Source organism: Euprymna scolopes, chromosome 2, assembly GCF_053919585.1.
Source record: "Euprymna scolopes isolate OS-2025 chromosome 2, ASM5391958v1, whole genome shotgun sequence".
NCBI classification, from domain to species: Eukaryota; Metazoa; Mollusca; class Cephalopoda; order Sepiida; family Sepiolidae; genus Euprymna; species Euprymna scolopes.
The window spans coordinates 191,498,127-191,516,120 of NC_136483.1; the positions used below are offsets into that span (position 1 = coordinate 191,498,127).

General features: G+C 34.0%; 1 protein-coding gene across 8 annotated transcripts in view; it reads left to right on the forward strand.

The window, feature by feature from the left end:
* Positions 1-17,994, forward strand: part of LOC145300079 (segment polarity protein dishevelled homolog DVL-3-like) — a 284,306-nt gene that overhangs the window by 152,153 nt on the left and 114,159 nt on the right. The window lies entirely within an intron of this gene.

Genomic DNA, 17,994 nt, shown 5'->3' on the forward strand with positions numbered 1-17,994 from the left:
TTAAAATCCCTTGGGCATCAGCTTTCATTTTAGATTTCTCCAAGAATACACATTTTTTTTTTTTTTTCTTCTTTTTTTTAAGTTTTATTTGGTTTTTGCTATTGTAAATATGTTCCTCAGTGGACTTGATTTTTGAATCCATATTTACTTCTTCACTTGACTCAAAACAAGACTAAAATGACCATTGGTAATGGCAAACTAATTCCTGGTAAGAAAGATTGCCTCTGCTGAAACTATTTTCCTATTTCATCACTTAAGGCAGCCGAGAAGTTGGTGTTCTCCTATGTAAACAAATATCGAGAACTTTCTTTTTTGGATTGGCATTTCTCCCTTTCTCTTGAAAATGTGGTGGTGATGGTGGGGGGGGGGACAAAAAGTTGAAGAGAAGGTTCTCTCTCTCTCTCTCTCCAGTAACCAGACTACTTTTTCTCTCTTTGAATTCTTTTGTCTGATCATTAAACTGTTCTGCCAACTCTTGTACTGCAGCCAACAAACTTACAGCCCTTCTCATGTTGATGGAGGAGGAGGAGGAGGAGGAGGAGGCCCCGATTGGGCTCCTATGTCAGTCTTCCATTGGAAGAAATAAATACCTCTGATGCATCGACCTGCCCCCCCCCATTTTCCCCTCCATGTTTACAAAATAGCAGACAATGCCTTCTGCTTTGAAGCTGATGATGAAAGGAAACTTTCTTTGACCATTATTTCGTTGGTTCTAGTTGAAGAATGATAGTTTTGATGTTAAGAAGACTTCCCTTATTGCTGAAGCATTATATATAGATATGGAGCAAAGTGATTCGGTTAATATTAACTGTTAGGGAATCATAAAAAAAAAACATACAGTTCGGCATTATTTCAAAGCTGCTTATTTCATAATAAAACATGTTTAATGTAAATAATTACAATCTGTTTTTCATGGATAATGAAAAGGAATAGTAAATTTAATTTTTTTTTTTTTTTTTTTTTTTTTTTTTCCACAAAAAAATGTATCATGTGGTAAAAAAAAAATGATCTATGTTTGTCATACATAATGAAAGTTGAATCTGGTTTACTTTCTGATTGATGGATTACAAGCCCTGGGGAGGGGTCATATTAGATTGTAGCATAACGGATAAGGTACTAGATAAAATTTAGTTGTAAACAACACTCTTCTGGAGGTTGACGGTTCAATTCTCAACAAGAGTGATATGAAGAATACAACTGTGAATTAAGACTTCTACATGGTCATGGCTGCGACGACATCCACATAATCACACAGGTGTTTGCTCAGAGATGTATCGGCGATCTCCTTTCGCATTTCATTCTGAACATGCTGCCTCAGAATTGTGTGAAGGAATATCGTATCACGGCCACATTTTCGGATTGTCTAACTATTGTGATAATCCCAAGTTTTATCCAATCCCTAATTAGCTTAGTGGCTTCTGTCTATTGCTAACGGTTTTATGACCATGGCGTGATGAGGGGGGGGGTAGAACTAAAACATGCTAACCTTGTGGATTAAATAAAGGGTTCCTTTCAAAATTCCATGTAGATTCCAAAGTTTGATAGAAAGATTCCAGAGTTCAGCAAGAAACACTTGAAGAAGGTCTGGGATTACATGGGTTAAAACATTGTACAAATCACAGACACGATGAGATCAATGGTTTGAATGATCCAAATGCTAAAAATCATCAATTAGCATCTCAAAAATTCAGAAACACTTGGATCATAGTTTGAAATTAGGTTTTGTGTGTAAAAAGGATTTTAAACATTTTTGGTGTCAAAATTATCTTTGTAATGAAAAATTTGTTTTCAAGTAAAATATTAAAAAATCTGCAAACCAGTCTATAATGCATTCGTCAGAAAGTAAACCAAATGTTTTCATTTTGAAAATGATTGCTATTATATATGATAAATATGAATCAATTTTTTTTTTTTCTTTTAAATTTTTTAAATGATACACTTTTTTTAAAAACTATTTATGTTTTTTTAAAAAGACATTAAATACTAGAAAAACTTTGACCCGTTGTGCCAGTCATTAAGCTCTGGTTGGATTATATGAATCAGCAAAAGGCAAATTTGCTAAGTCAGATTTAAAGAAATAAGGGCAACATTACAAATTAGTCACTTTCTGCTTTCTCTCACTATTGATTAATAGTATAAATATTTGTGGTAATATTGTTTATAATGGACTATACCAATCTTCTGTTTTATACCTAGTGTTATTGCCTTTGTTAAAAAACAGAAAAATGATGAAAGTAAAAATAATAGACACTGTAAAATAAGTAGAAGAATCACACAACAGATTGAGAGTGATAGACAGTAGTTTGGTAAGAGATGGCTGACTTAGTGAGTTGACTGCAAACTATGGCTTACGGCTATTAGACTAATCTTTATTATTCTTCCAATAATTAAAGAGTTACAGGTTAACCCACCTTTTATTTAATATCAGCAAAATACTTGTCCATTGAAAGACTTCATATAAATGACCTTTTATTAACTATTACACTTTATGTAGACTTTTTACTATGAGCAAAATGTAGTAATAATCCTGTCAGAGGACAGCAACAGCTGGGTATCTTATCAGAATTGATACGACACTCCTTTGTTGCTGTCCTTGATCAATGAAGGATAAATCCTTCTAGACTGAGGCATATTTTATTTTGGTTCCAATTTTTGAGGAGCTGGATTCTCTCAACATTAAAACCAACCTTGTATCTATACCTTCATGGGGAGGCAATTAAATAGGAACTATAACACTCTCAGCGATATGATTGCTTTTGCCATTATCTGGCTTTCACGTTAGTGTAATTATAATGCTATGTAACAAAATGTCTTCTTTTTTCTACCTACTCTATAGAAAGTGTTATTTCACAATTGCCTTAAACCTAGGATAAATAGAAAATACCTGTCTCTCTGCCACCTCCACTCCTTTCAACTTTCTTTTTCTGACCTCTGTAATTCAAGTACATTTGAGATTTCGCTTTGGCTGTCTAAAGCAAAGGTCAAATCTTGGTGCCTTTGTTGAACCTCAAAGAGAATTCTGAAATGTTCAGAATTCCTGAAGAAGTTCAGTAAAACGAAAAAAAGAAGCTTCAGGCTTTGTTGCAGTTATTTGCAGCCGTCATGGACAAACACAAAGCTGAAAATTAGCTAGAATTAACACAAGTTTCTGGGGGAAAAAATATAAAACTATAGCAAGGTAGGTTACATAATCTGTTATATAAATGAGTTGTTTGTGTTTGATCAAAAATCAGAAACTACACAAGTAGTTATACACTTGTAAATCTTACGTCATTGGATTAAATAATAATAGTTTAATATTATTCTTAGTTATTATTATCTGTAGTAAAGATTGAATCTTTAACCTTTAGAAGACTTTCTCTTAGAACAGATTATTAATTAATGCTATTAGCTTTTATACAATGTGTTAATGCGGACAATCCTGGTAGGGATTTCATCAGATTTAAACCAAATCTTATGTTGATATGCTGTCTTAGTACTTATTAGCACTACTTGTTAAACAATTTTATTATTTGTAGGTCCCTCTATCGTGCTAGAAGACTACTTACACCTGAGAGTATCCTGTACCGCTATAAGGTCATCATTTGCCCATGCATGGAGTATTGTTACCACATCTGGTCTAGTGCATCTATCACTAGTCTCTCCTTCTTAAATAGGGTCCAAAAAGGGAATCTTCAATCTAATAGATCTCACTTTGTCAACTAAGTAATGTTTCATCTCTGTGCCTGTTCTACAAGTACTTTTTAATGGAATGTGCTCTGATGAACTCGTTGCCCTTGTGCCGCCTCAATGTACATATCCCCACCAAACCCGCTTAGCAACAAAATCACACTCCATCACTGTTGAGGTCCATAAATGCAAGAAAACTTTCTACTCTGTTTGAGGGAAGAATTTGGAATTTCCTTCCTGCTACCTGATACCCTGACTATACTGATATGCAGAAGTTTAAATGTAATGTAAACTAACATCTTGTTCATCTTTCCTATGCATAGTCCCAAATAGTAGCCCCTTTACATCCAATTGGTAATATACCTCGTTAGGGTTTGAATGGGAATAAAAATAGAAAGAAAAAAAAAGAGAGGGGTTTGAAGGTTTAATCCTTATTACAGATGGTGATAACTAAAAAATAAGATAAGATATTAAAAAAAATACCATAACACTTGTGCACAGTCATGATTGACTGCAAAAGAACAATTAACTCCTGAATTAAGTAAAAAGCTCAGTTTGAAATTCCATAAAGATTCCAAGTTTGACGAAGATTCCCCCATGTTCAGCTATTAGGTTCTCATGGTTGAAACGATGCACCTCAAGATGGTTAGAGGATACATGGAGTAAAAGTTGCGAAAATAACAAAGATGAAAACTATGTATGACTAATTCTCATTTCAACAATTATGAAATTGCGACTTTTTCATTTTATTAAGCGTTCTAAAATGCGACAAAAGATGTTTTTATTTAGTTCAAATTCACCCATTTTATATAAACCAAAGGCGGGTTGAACTTGCATATGTTTTTGATGGGGGGGGGGGGTCAACTCCCTCAAAAAGGGGCATTCTAGATAGGATCAAGTGTGTCTACATTTGTCATTTTATCACAAATGCTGTACAGGCAATAAACCCTAACTCTCCTAAGAAAGGAGGAGGTAATACTTTACAGCGTACAATAATATTGTGGGGTCTCTGTTCAATTCAGACATCTGTGACATCCAAAAAGAAAACGCTTCCTACGAATTTTAATTATTTAAAAATAATTTTGCATTAACTTTATATATTTTGAAACTACATCAATCAGTACTTGGACATGTATATTTCATTTTGATCAAAGCAGGTACAAAGATATTGAAGTCTCTTTATTCATATTGGATATCTGTAAAAAGAAAATGTGACATTTTACCTTATTTTATTTGAATTGTTAGTTGGAAATTATAGAAATTAAAAAAAATTAAAATGGTAATTTGGTGTTCAAGGCTTTGGGCAAGATTACAGATAGATCCTCAGTAAATTTTGGAAAATACTGTGTTCTTCCATCCCAGTGCGGCCGTAGCCGAGATTGGACTCCCTACACGAGTTTGTAGTGTAATACAAATCTTGTCGGTAGCTGAATATTTGATGCTTCGCCAGGCTATCAAGGGTATTTTTTTATAGTGATGCCATCACTAGATGGGCTGCCCACCATGGCTTTGAGAGTCCCATCTACCCTCGAGAGAAGGTTAGACCACGTCAGTTTCTCAACCTGGTATTTTACCTCACGGTACATTAAATGCCTTGCCTTCCCAAATAATCACACATCTGGTACTGACCAGGCTCAACGTTGCTTAACTTTGGTGATCTAGCCTTAATGATGATAAATTTACCAGAAACTATTTAAAACATATGTCACTATACTTGGACCTTCCCTCAAAAACTAATGTTCAATTTTACTGGTAAATGTTTGCAAAACAAAACTGAAAGTAGGTCAAATTGTTGAATGCTGATTTATTTTTCCGTTATTTTCTTTTAATTTTTTTAAAATTATATTTAAGCAATTTAAAAATTTTGCGCATGGATTAGAGAGAAAAGCAGTCTACGGTTGATCATGCAGTAACATGAAAGACAAAGATGTTTTAAAAGAAAGACATTACGCACATTTTACCGTTTTATTTTCCAGGGCTTCAAATAACGCCAGATAGCCCTGCTAATAGCTCTGAAAATCAATATCCTTGATGTTTATAAAGATAAAGTCAAGGAGAATGTGGGAACTTTCCCTGGAGAAAAGGAGTGCGTTTCCACCGAGATATATTGGACTTTAAATGCTGATTCTCCTCTAGAGTTTATAGCAAAAACATGACCGAACAGAGGCCTGGGTGAGGTGGGGGTATATGAAAGCAGCTTCTGTTACAGTCAGGTTGGTCGCAAATTGAAAAAAATAAAATAAGGAAAAAAACTATGACTTTACATTCTCGTTCAGTTCAATAACACATTTTGATTGCTATCTTTTTAAGGTGTAAATGCGAATGTTTAGATTTGTCTCTGTTTGCATAGAAAACCCGGATTAATTTATAAATGCTATTTAGTGCAAAAGGAACAACTTTAAAACGGATGATTTTTTTATACTTTTAAAACATAAACAATTAAGAAATAATGCTTCCTATCCAGAAACAGAACTTATGTCTTGGAGGGTAAAACAGGAATTGCATAAAAGGGAAAAAAATTTGATTGTTATCCGTAAAAAATGTTCTTCTGTTGTTTAAGTATTGTTTTCAGATGTAAACCATTTTTTGTTTTGTTTTTTGTCTCATTTGTAAATCAACCATTATTTTTTGTGTATTATTTAATGTAGAAATGCTTATTGAAAAATGAATGGAAAAGTTTATCTACAATAAAGGTCAAATCTTGGTGCCTTAAAGAGAATTCTGGAATATACAGAATTCCTGAAGACGCTTCAGGCTTTGTTACAGTCATTTAGTCTTCATGGACAAGGTCTTAAAAGTTTTTGTAAATCAACCATTTTTGTGTCATTTAATGCAGAAATGTTGATTAAAAAAAAAATCAGTGGAAAAGAGGATAGCGCTAAAAATGGACAAGACAAATCAAAAACATGTGAAATATTTTTTTTTTTTTTTATTCAAGAAATTTATCAAATTAATGACAAACTTTTCTGCTCATCTGTATACAAAAGTATACTTAATTCAGGAATCTGTATTATATTTCTCCTTGTCTGTTCCACTTTTTCTCAGAAACCACTAGACTGATCTGAGTGAAATTTTGTGTGGACCTTTGCTATAAGGTGCAGTGGACTAAGTATTATGGTATCTGTTTGATGCACAGTTAGTTGCACTGATAGGAATTAGACATCACAATACCACATTTTGCAACTACTGTCCCCGATAGTAGCCCCCTACATCAAGGTCTTGGATATGACTTTAAAGTGTTGAGGCCCAAGCTTGCAGGCTTTGGGGAGTCTGAAGCCACCCTTTAATTGCCATTGCTCCCAGGTCCACTCTGACCCGGAGTGGTAGTACCCGTTAGGGTCCCAACTATGGGTTAAATAGAAACAGACTTGAAAACAACAAATAATCTATTAAAATTTTTTTTTCTAAATCTTTTGATTCGGCATTAAATAACCTGAAAAGGGTTGATATGCCGTAAAACAAAAACAACCAACCAACCAACCTACATCAAAGTGACACTGTGCCTAGTTTAGTGTGAAAATGGGGGGAAAAAAAATTATTTTAGAAGTATGGCATAAAGCACTCACCCTAAGTCTGTACATTATAACTTCTGCCAGTTTTTTAATGGTCAAAAATGTCTAATATAGGATAATCTCCCCAAAATGCCACTCATGAAAGTGTTAATTGCCAATCATTCTACAATTTAATCGTTTGTGATACAAATAAATTTTAGATCATGAATGACTTACAGTTTTTGTTTTATCGCAGTTCAGTGATGAACACGTTACTGAATCTGACATGCAAAATCGTCAATAACTCTGACGTATTCCACAGTTGGCATGGCCCTTATTTGGCCTGCGATGGCCCTCTTCATTTCAGGAATATGTAGAGATTATTTTTGTAGACATAATTGTTGAGTTTGTACTACAGATAAAAATGTGAATCTCATTTAGTATCACACCTACTGATGAGACAAAGTGTCCCTACTTATTATTGAACTGCGATAGTAAAAAAGATTGGACGTTTGTGATTGGAAATTAGTGGACCAGACAGACATAGAAGTTTATTTGTACTAAATATGGTTGGATTTTAGAGAAGATTATGAATTTTAACTTTTATGAATGTCAGTTTTTTTTGTTTTTTTTTATATTCATCCTTTATTAACTAATTGAAGAGACCAAATGTTAGGCACAAAAACAAATCCGGGATATTTCCCAATCCACTTTATACAATTTTTTAATATTTAGTTGCATGGATGAAACTAGATATATTTTTGTAGAAATGTTTACTTAATTATCAGCAACTTTATCCCCCCCCACTCCAGTACTTTGAATGCTCTTAAACGTCAATAACCTTTGATCAAATGTATATATTTTGATTCACCAAAATCTTGGATTCTGAAGAATTAATCATTTCAGGCACAGCTTTTATCTCCTAAAGTACGCACTTTTAGGTGTTAACACCTTTCTTGGCTCGTTTGATCCTTTTTTTTTTTTTTTTTTTTTTTTTTTTTTTTAATGCACCTATCCGGTGACTTTCTAACCCCCTTCCTTAACATGTCGGTTATCATTTGAATCAACAAAGTTGCAGTATTTGTTTTACCATTTGAGATTCTTTTCACAAGATTTTATTTTTTGGTTTTAGCATCTCTTATTACAAGGCTAGCGGGGTCAAATATCTTGCTTTTATGCAGCCTTATTGGGATATATTTATAATGTTGGGTAGTTTATCACACAGATACTAAGACACCAAATTAATGTTGAGAATAAAGCTTGAGTTTTTTTTAATATACTCAGTATATCTATGTAATTGAAGTCATAAGATTAACTAATTTGCATATTGCTTTGTAGAGGGGCATTTCATTAATTAACTTTATTTTTATTGTTTTATGATTCAATCAAGGTTTTAATTTTATTATTACACATATTTCTATTATGCATATTTTTTTCATATTGTGGCTAAAAAATTAGTTTTCACAAAGTCATTCCACTCTTTAGATCAATTTATTTCTGAAAGTTAAAATCCGGTTCTACATAGTAAATTATTATAAACAAAAACCCACCCATCCCTTCCACATATATACACATTTTATTTGGACACCCTGTATGCCTCCCAAAATTATAAAGATCTTGTTTAGTAGTGTTTACTACAGTGGCATTCAAATTTTCCAATCATGATGCATTATGGGGAAATTCATAATTTAAAGTTTGCAGGTGTTTTTGTTTTTCTTTTGCGTAAAAGTTTTCCTTTTTTTTTTTTTTTTTTTTAATTACAATTAGTCTTGAAATGGGGGAACTCATTCAAATTTAAAGTATGGCTCTTCTCACATTTTGCCCCCCCCCCTCTAGACTGTATCAATCAAACTAACCCAGATTTAAACAAGTGGTATTCTAATTACGTTTTAAGTCATTGATTTATTTCATGTCCCCTCCTCATTCCTCTATGTTAAGCCCCAGGAAAATGGGATTCATTTTACTTTGGCTTTTTTTGATGTTGGTTCAGGTTCAAAAGCAAAAGGTCATCGAGGGCTACTACATTCTTTGTGATGAAGTTCTATTGAAATCTTTCTGTTTGTGAAATGGCTTCAGTAAAGTTGAATACAGTTGTAGCTTTTGTGAGTGAGGGGAAAGCGCAAGCATTTAGTTGACTTTATAAAATCTAAACCTAGTAAATAAGATTGTCTTTTAATGAAAACGAAATTTTTATTCAAGCAACATTTTACTTGTTCAAATTTTTTTAATAGCAAATTTTTAATAATCATATAAACTAAAAACGAGTTTCCTCAACTCATTAATGTTAATAGCTTTATTAACAAAAGTTAAATAAAAAAAAAAGTATCTAATCAGTAAGGTATGGTAAATATTGGTCTGCCTTAAATACTCAACTTTTATTTTCCATCAATTTTTGATAATTATTCCTGGTGCGTATTATATTTTTAAATCCTATATAGATGATGGAGGCAGATTTTTTACTCCTTTATTCACATGTACTCCAACTCTCCTCATAGACACCAATCGTACGAAATTTAATGAAATACATTTTTCAGTATTTATCAGTAGTAAAACATTTTTCAAGCAGAGACCTAATTTAAACATTCTTTTTTATTAATTAAATTTAATTAAGTGTTTTGCTCAATTGTTTTTAATCAGTTAAAAATAAGTTATAACAATTTCAATCTTTGTAATAAAAGCAAAAATGGCCGATTGATTATGCAGCTATTCAGGGAAAGTTTAAAAAAAAAGAGAAAAAAATGTTATACACATTTTGCTTAACTTTATTTTGTTATCCATATACTCAGGCAACACCAGGTAGTCCTGCTAGTGATAGTATAAATATGAATAATCGAATCCCATATATTAAAGTTAGCCACATGTTTGAAATATCTTAGTAATGCTGACAGGATATGGAAAACCTGTTAAAAACATGAATGTGTGAACAGCAAAAATATGGATTTAAAATTTAAAAATACATCTTATCAATACTAAACACAAAAATTGTTTAGATGAAGAACGATGTGCAAAATACAAATGTACTTGCATCTCAACTTGGCATTTGGAAGATTTATGAAGAAAGTTTTTTTTTGGGGGGGTGAACCCTTGTTAAAAAGCAAAGCAACACTGACATAATTATGTTTAGCATGGAAGTTAGTCACGTGTGGACTGAAGTGATCCAAATTATGCAATCGCAGTGCCTCCTAGCATTTGAGCCAGTTATTTACAAGGATGATAACTCAAGTCCTACCAATAATCTTAAAAATGTGATGTTTGAATTAATTTGAATGATTTATTTCCTTTTTCTACTAATTTGATATATTTAAATAGATTTTTTGATCTTTTAAATATGAATGCAAACTCTGTGCACGTTTCATTTTTGATAGCATTCAATAAATTTCATATTTGGTTCTATCATAATGAGCGTGCCATTGAATATTATATTAAATAAATTTTAAATGTTTTCTCGTGTTGGTAAACAAAATAATGAAACTAAAATTGAGTCTGAATTTTAAACATTTTTTTTTTCTTTTGCATCATCAACAGTTTTTGAATTTTGATTTCCTAGTCGACGAATTAACACACTTGTTATTTAAGTTCATAAAAACATTTTCAGTATTTATTTTTTTTTAAACAAGAATTCCAGATTATTTGCATGTTTGAACTCTGGTGTTGCTTTTTGCTGATTGATAACCAATCTTGGAGGAGGGTTAAAAATAATTAAATTTAATATCAAAAATGATTGGAATACAATTTTTTAGAACCTCAGTTAGGTATTACAATTATGTATTGCAGTATGACAATCAAGTTTTTTTTTGTTTTTTTATTCTTTTACAATTTAACACACGCACACCCTATATGTATATATTATTATTATTTCATGTATCTACATAAAATTTTATGTGGGGATATAATATTTTATATATTTCGCTATCACGCTTAATATGTGATTAGAGATAGATAGTAACATCAATTCCATGCAATAGCTTGTCGAGTCCTCGTGAGAATGAAACCTGAAAAATTCTGTGGTGCTTAATTGGCATATTTTCATAAGTTACTACTAATATATATATAAAAGTACTTAAAATAGATGCACATATTCCTTAAGAAATGAATGGCATGATCATTACAATAGAGCAAATTAAAGAGACTTGTTCAAAGCTACCAAAACTTGAAATAGCATAAAAAGAATGACCGTTTGTTTTTCTGATTTTGGAATTAATACAAAATAAGTTATTTTTTCTTCAACTCTGAAAACTTTCTACATTTCAGTAGAACTTCAGTTGTTTTTTTTTTTTAATTTTTTTTTTAAAATATAAAATATTTTTTAACAGATATAAATTTTATTTTGCCTTTTCAATATAATTTTTGAATTTATTTCTTTACATGACATTGGTGATATAAATATATTTTATTCCCCCCCCCCCTCAACGATATTTATTCAAGTCATTTGTTTTTTTAGCTATGAGAATAAATGATTAATAGATTGATATTTAAATATTTGTTTATCCCAACAAACTACTTTAATATTTATTTTGAAATCTGAAAATTCTTAAAATAGAATTAGCTGTTCGATTTATTTATAAAAGTTTTTAACATTTTTTTTCTGTGAAGTAAAATGTACGATTAGTACAACAAATGAATTGTGCGTGTATTTTTTGGTGGTCGTGGAATATTTGAGAAATGGCAAACTTTAGCAGCATCAGATATAAATCAGTTTATAATCTCATTTCTTTAACTCTGAACAACAAATCCGTGATTTTTTTTTTTTTTTACTTCGATTCTCCCCCAAACAAGGTGAAGTTAGAAGCCATACCAACAGGATCATCATAAATGGGAAGTTGTGTAGCAAGATGTTTGTTTACATTACATTTAAACTTTTGAGTGTTGGTACAGTTAGGGAAACTGAGTAGGAAGAGAACTCTAAAGGCTAGTAGTTTTAGGAAAGAAGCTACTGTGAAGGGGCAGGGTTTTGCTGACTGACAGATCAGTCAGAGGTATTTACGTCAAGGAGCACCAGTGAAGCAAGTTCATTAGAATTATTTGTAAAAGAAGCACATTAATGCAACATTGCAGCAATCGGGCAGGGGACTCATGTTTGGTTGATAGTGTGCAATCTATTAGATTAGAGGTTCTTTTTTGGACCTGTCTAAAAGGGAGAGGCTAGTGCTGGTGCACCAGCTCAAATGTGACAAAAATACTCATTGCGTGGCTAATGGCTTTATAGAGAGGTAGGATACTAGAAGATATGAGAAATTTTCTGGCATGGTATGATTTGACAATATCTTATGTATTTGTTCCAATTCATGTTACCTGTGAATGTTAGGCCAACGGATTTGAATGATTAACTCTCAGCAAGAATTTTTCTTTTTTTTTTACATAGGCATCACCACTTATCAAGGCCAAGAGGCCACTCGAGGATAAGGGTTAAAGTGTACAGTAGAAATTGGACAATATAGTAATCGTTAGTAATGGAAATTCTGTAAATTTGTTAACAAGTGGAACGGCTCATCAAGAACTTGTTTATGTTAGACTTGAAGACAACCATATTATAGTCAGCTGGAAAGCAGAAAAACGGAAGACAATTCCACAGGCGTGCAGTTCTAAAAAAGCTTTGTTCATGGAATCTACGTTTAGGTTTAGCACAGATAACGAGTGGGGGAATTATTGATAGTGTTTTCAACTAGACGAGTGTTTCTTGTGAAAGTTTGGCGAGGGGGGAACCATAGACTGAAGCTCAGTCGAACACTTGAAAAATAACAATACAGCAAAGACAAACTCGCAACTTCTCTTCTGTGAGATAGAGGTTGCAGGGAAGAGAAAAGGATATCTCCTATGAGACTACGGTCTGTTTTGAACCCTATCAAGGCAGGACAAGTCCTTTCTAGCAGCTCCTGCCCAGATGTGGCAACAGTATTCCATCCTTGGCTCTTATATAGATAGAGAATTGCATCAGCAGTGAGATATCTACTGGATTAATAGAAGGATCCCACCATTTTTCCAGCGGCCTTGGCAACAGATTTGATGTACGTGTTCCATTTAAGATCAGGAGTAAAGGTCAAGCCCAGAAGCTTGTCAAAACTTGAGGTCTCCTCAAGACAAGAGCCATTCATTTCAACTGACGCCAGATGTGGATCAGAACGTTGATGATGTAAAGAGACAAGCTTGGTTTTAGATGCATTAAAAGTAACCAGCCACTCCTTTCCCCATTGTACCACGTGCTCAAGATCAGAGGTGAGAGAATCAGAGAGAACTTGGTCATTTACTGACTTAGATGTGCTACCATGGATTGTAGTGTCATCAGCATAAATGTCAACAAATGATGTAAGGATGTGATTTGGAAGATCATTAATGTAGATGAGGAAAAGAGTTGGGCCAGGATGGACCCCTGAGGGACTCCAGCATTAATACTGTAAGCTTCTGATTTTTGCCCATCAACTACTATTCTTATGACCCTGTCAGAAAGAAATGATTTAATAATTTAGAAGACATTTCCAGCTATACCATAGCTAGAGATCTTGTGAAGTAAACTTTTATGCCATACCCTATCAAAGGCCTTAGATATGTCAAGAGCCCTAGAAAGGTAGCCTCCGTCGAGATTCACTAATCCTATGAGATATAACTGTAAGCACATCTGCTATAGATCTAGCAGAACGGAAACCATATTGTGTGTCACTAAGAAGGTTATTTTTGCTGAGATGGTTGATAACTTCTCTATTTAACACAGATTCCAGCAACTTACTCATGATGCACAGGAGACTTATTGGCCTGTACTGAAAGGGGGATGAGCGATCACCAGAATTCTTAAATACAGGGCATACTGATGAGATTTTCCAGGGTGATGGGAAGCAATTCTCCTTAAGACAATGTTTAAACAGTTTTGTAAGTATGAGTGCTAGTTCTGGTTGAAGTTTTTTGAGTACTATAATTAGAATACCGTCAGGGCCAGTTGCTTTACTGGAATCAAGATTTTTGATTAGCTTGGCAACATCACGTACAGATATATGTATATCACATAGCATGTTTTCTGATACAGGAGGAAATATTGGGGGTTGTCGGCCTTGGTCGCAAAAGGTAGAATTAGCTGCAAAGTTCTTGGCAAAGAGTTTGGCTTTGTCTGATACTAACGAGATTACTTCCGGTCCATTTATGATAGTTGGGATAGAGCACATGCTTTTGTTCAGGATTCTGTTTGCTATTTGCCAAAACTGGTGGGAACCAAGCCGCTGCTCAGCTACTTTGGACTTGACGGACTGAGCATACAACTCTCTTGTGTTCTTTATTACTTTCTTACAATGGTTGCTGGCAGTCCTGAAAGCGGCTTTAGTTTCCATACATCTATTACGTTGGAACCAGTGGAAAAAGTGATTTCTGTGCGCAATGGCAGCAACACATTTTGGAGAAAACCATGGCTGGCTGTTAGGTTTTTGCTGGAACTTTTTCGAGTGTATGAAACGATCTATACCTACAATTAACCATTCCGTCAGGTTTGATACTATAGAGGACACATCCTTTTTAAACATGGAACGCAGAGGAAGATCCGATATAAATGTACGGAAGCTATCCCAGTCAGCCATCGTGTATCGATATACTGTACGATGGAGAGGTGCGGCTGGGGACTTATTACATTTCATTTTTATCTTAATTGATACAACAGAGGGATCGGAAGATCCAAAAGGAGACAGAACAGAAACTGAACATAGTTCAGGGCAAATTGTGAGAAAAAGGTCTAGTAGATTCTCATACTGGCCGTCATTGTCAGGCACATGGGTGGGTTCGTGAACAATCTGAGTGAGTTCATAAGCAATTGAGAAATCATGACGGAACCTCCCCACATCATCGGTCTTGTTTGAGTGGGTCAACCATTCCACGTTGTGAACATTGAAGTCTCCACATACATGAATGTTAGCTGAAGGATAAGCAGATAGGACTTTGTCAATTTTCTCAGATATGCTTTTAAAGATAGTAACTCCGCTATTGTGGGGGCGATAGATAGTAAATATAAATGCAGTAGTGTGAGCTAGTGCAACCCGGAAGAACATATAGGGTAAGTTAGGATCTTCTCTGGAGATGTCCCTACCACATGGAAAGCCATCTTTTATATAGGCACATATTCCATGCCCATGGCGATCTTGCATGAGGGAAGTTGTTTATAAAAATTAGGAGTAATAATAATCCCTGGATTGACCTCTACTGTTTAGATGTATGGCTTTCTAGGGCAATCTGGATCTTTTCTACAAGAATAACAGGTGATAAGGGTTACACTAATGTAGGAACAGTGTTGTCATATGTGTAGTCCTACGTTTGTGCCTTCTATACTCCTTACAAAAATTGAGATTGTCTGGCTGTAATTCTTGATTATCTTATGTTGCTGATGCTAAAACTTTAATTTTACTATTTTCAAATGAATTGTTCCAACATTTAATAAGACATAAGTAAAATGGTTCACTACAGATTGTGCAGCTGCCATTGCACAAAGACAGCATGCATTCTGCCGATTTATACGTCATAAGTCAAATACAAATAGGCAAAAATTCGTAGATGTTAGAAATCATTTTAAGAGATAAATAGCGACAACCAAAAGAAAGCATGCTGAAATAATCAGGAAACGCATAGAATCGTAAAAGATAGGAACTCGTGATTTCTGAAAATCTATAATAATGTATTGAATAAAGGGCAACAGTAATTACCCCATTATCCAACAACCAGAAGATTGCATGCACAGCAGCCAAGAAGGCAGAACTGCTTGCTCGGCAATTCACCTTTAACTCTACCATAGAGCCAATGAATGACTCCCTCTCAAATTTCCCTATGCACACTGAAGCCACACTAGGTGATGTGAAAATCTTCCCTTATGTCCTCGATATCATAAAAAACTTAGACTCCTCTAAGGCGTGTGGGCCTGATATCATCCCCGCTATACTAAATAAGAAATGCTCAGCTGAGCTAGCCCCCTCGTACTTTCCAAGTTTTACAATAAATGCCTTGCTGAATCTTGCTTCCCTAATAGCTGGAAGCTGTGGTATCAGTGCACAAGAATTCTGATGAAAGGACTAACCTTTTCAATTATCACCCTATCAATCTCCTCTCCCTCTTCTCTAAAATCTTCATAGTTGTTTCACCACATTTCTGCCTACTATTCCTCTGCCCTTCTTCAGATGGTTAACCGTGATGGGATAGAAATGCTGAGTCTCCATCTTTAGTAATTACTGCCTTCCATAGTTTTTGTTGTTTCAGCAAGTTTTGGTCAACTAATACTCTGGTCTGCTTTGGGTAGGATTGAAACTGCCATCTTCCGACAATGCTCACCTTGAACTATAGAGATTTAACACCTCTATCCACTGCGCCACAGTTTCAGATGAGCATTGTCTGAAGATGGCCATTTCAATCCTACCCAAAGCAGGCCAGAACATTGGTTGGTGAGACAACAAAAACTATGGAAGGCAGTAATTACTGAGGATGGAGACTCAGCATTCCTATCCCGTCGTGGTTAACAACCTGATGAAGGCCAGAGGAATAGTTGGCTGAAACATTGTGAAACAATAACAACTATGAAGATGAGGATAATAGTCCGCAAATAAAAAAAATAAATGAATATCCATTTTTTTTTGTTTTATTATTAGACATAAAAAAGATTACGATTTCATTGTATTTTCACGATTCTCATGAATTATATGATTTTTATTGAACAGAATGCTGATTTTATTTTGTTTATACTAAGCCTCGTTTTGAAAAATTATAAATGTTTGCATGTACATCTAACTTTATGATGTTGTTGTAAATGTATGCATTTGACAAACTACTTTCATGTTGTTGATGTGCTCTTTTCAAATGATACAATATTTGCTATTCTGTGCGAGTTGTGTTCACTTGGTTTCCTTTTTCATACGTGATTGTTGTTTAGTCTTTGCACTTAGTTTTGTCTACATTGTGATAGATATGTTATATAATTTCATATGATGCTATGCAATAATTTGATAAGCCATTGATGCCTTCAGTTTCATGGATACACCAGAAGTCTATGCATATTTTCAGACCATCAGGCAAAATTTTCCATACACATGTGAAATTGAAAGCTTCAATTGCTAATAAAATTATTGTATAATATATTAAAAAGAATATATACCATGCTCTTACAAATGTAATTGAGCATTTTGATCTTATTTTTCCATGAGCACATTAATATATATATATATATATATATATATATATATATATAGTAGAATCCTGGGATACAGCATTAAAAATTATAAAATACAGTATAGAATATAGTCAAATAACATTATAAATAACACCATAACCAGGGTCCAGAAAAACATTGTATTCCACATCATAACCCGAAAAAAAAAGCGTATCCTAGGGCCACCGTATCCCGGGGTTCTACTGTGACTATATTAATGTGTGTTTTACAAAACAAAGTTAGGATCCACTATGCCTGTGACCAATTGACCTGTGCTGCTGGTCCTGTGACACTGCTATTCCAAATCACCTGTCTTGTTTTATGTCGTAATGTATTAATTTATATTGCCCTTGTTGTCACTTGATCAATGGCCTATCACTGACACGTTACCTCCAACCTCACCACTGTCCTTCATCCATGCGACGCCTTTCGGGTCTATTTCCCTCTGTTGCTTGTCAGTGCACTTGTTTACTGTGACCGAACCTATGTTGAGGGAGTGGGGGGAAGCTGTCTCCAGTTTGTAGTTGCTACCTTACCGTTTTGTATTGATGTAACTACACACATGATGTGCACATAATCCTCTTCATCATTCTTTACATGTTTGCTTATTGTAGGAATTGCCATGACCCCCCCCCCTCTCGTTTTTTGAATGTACTAATCACGGTCTTCTATAAG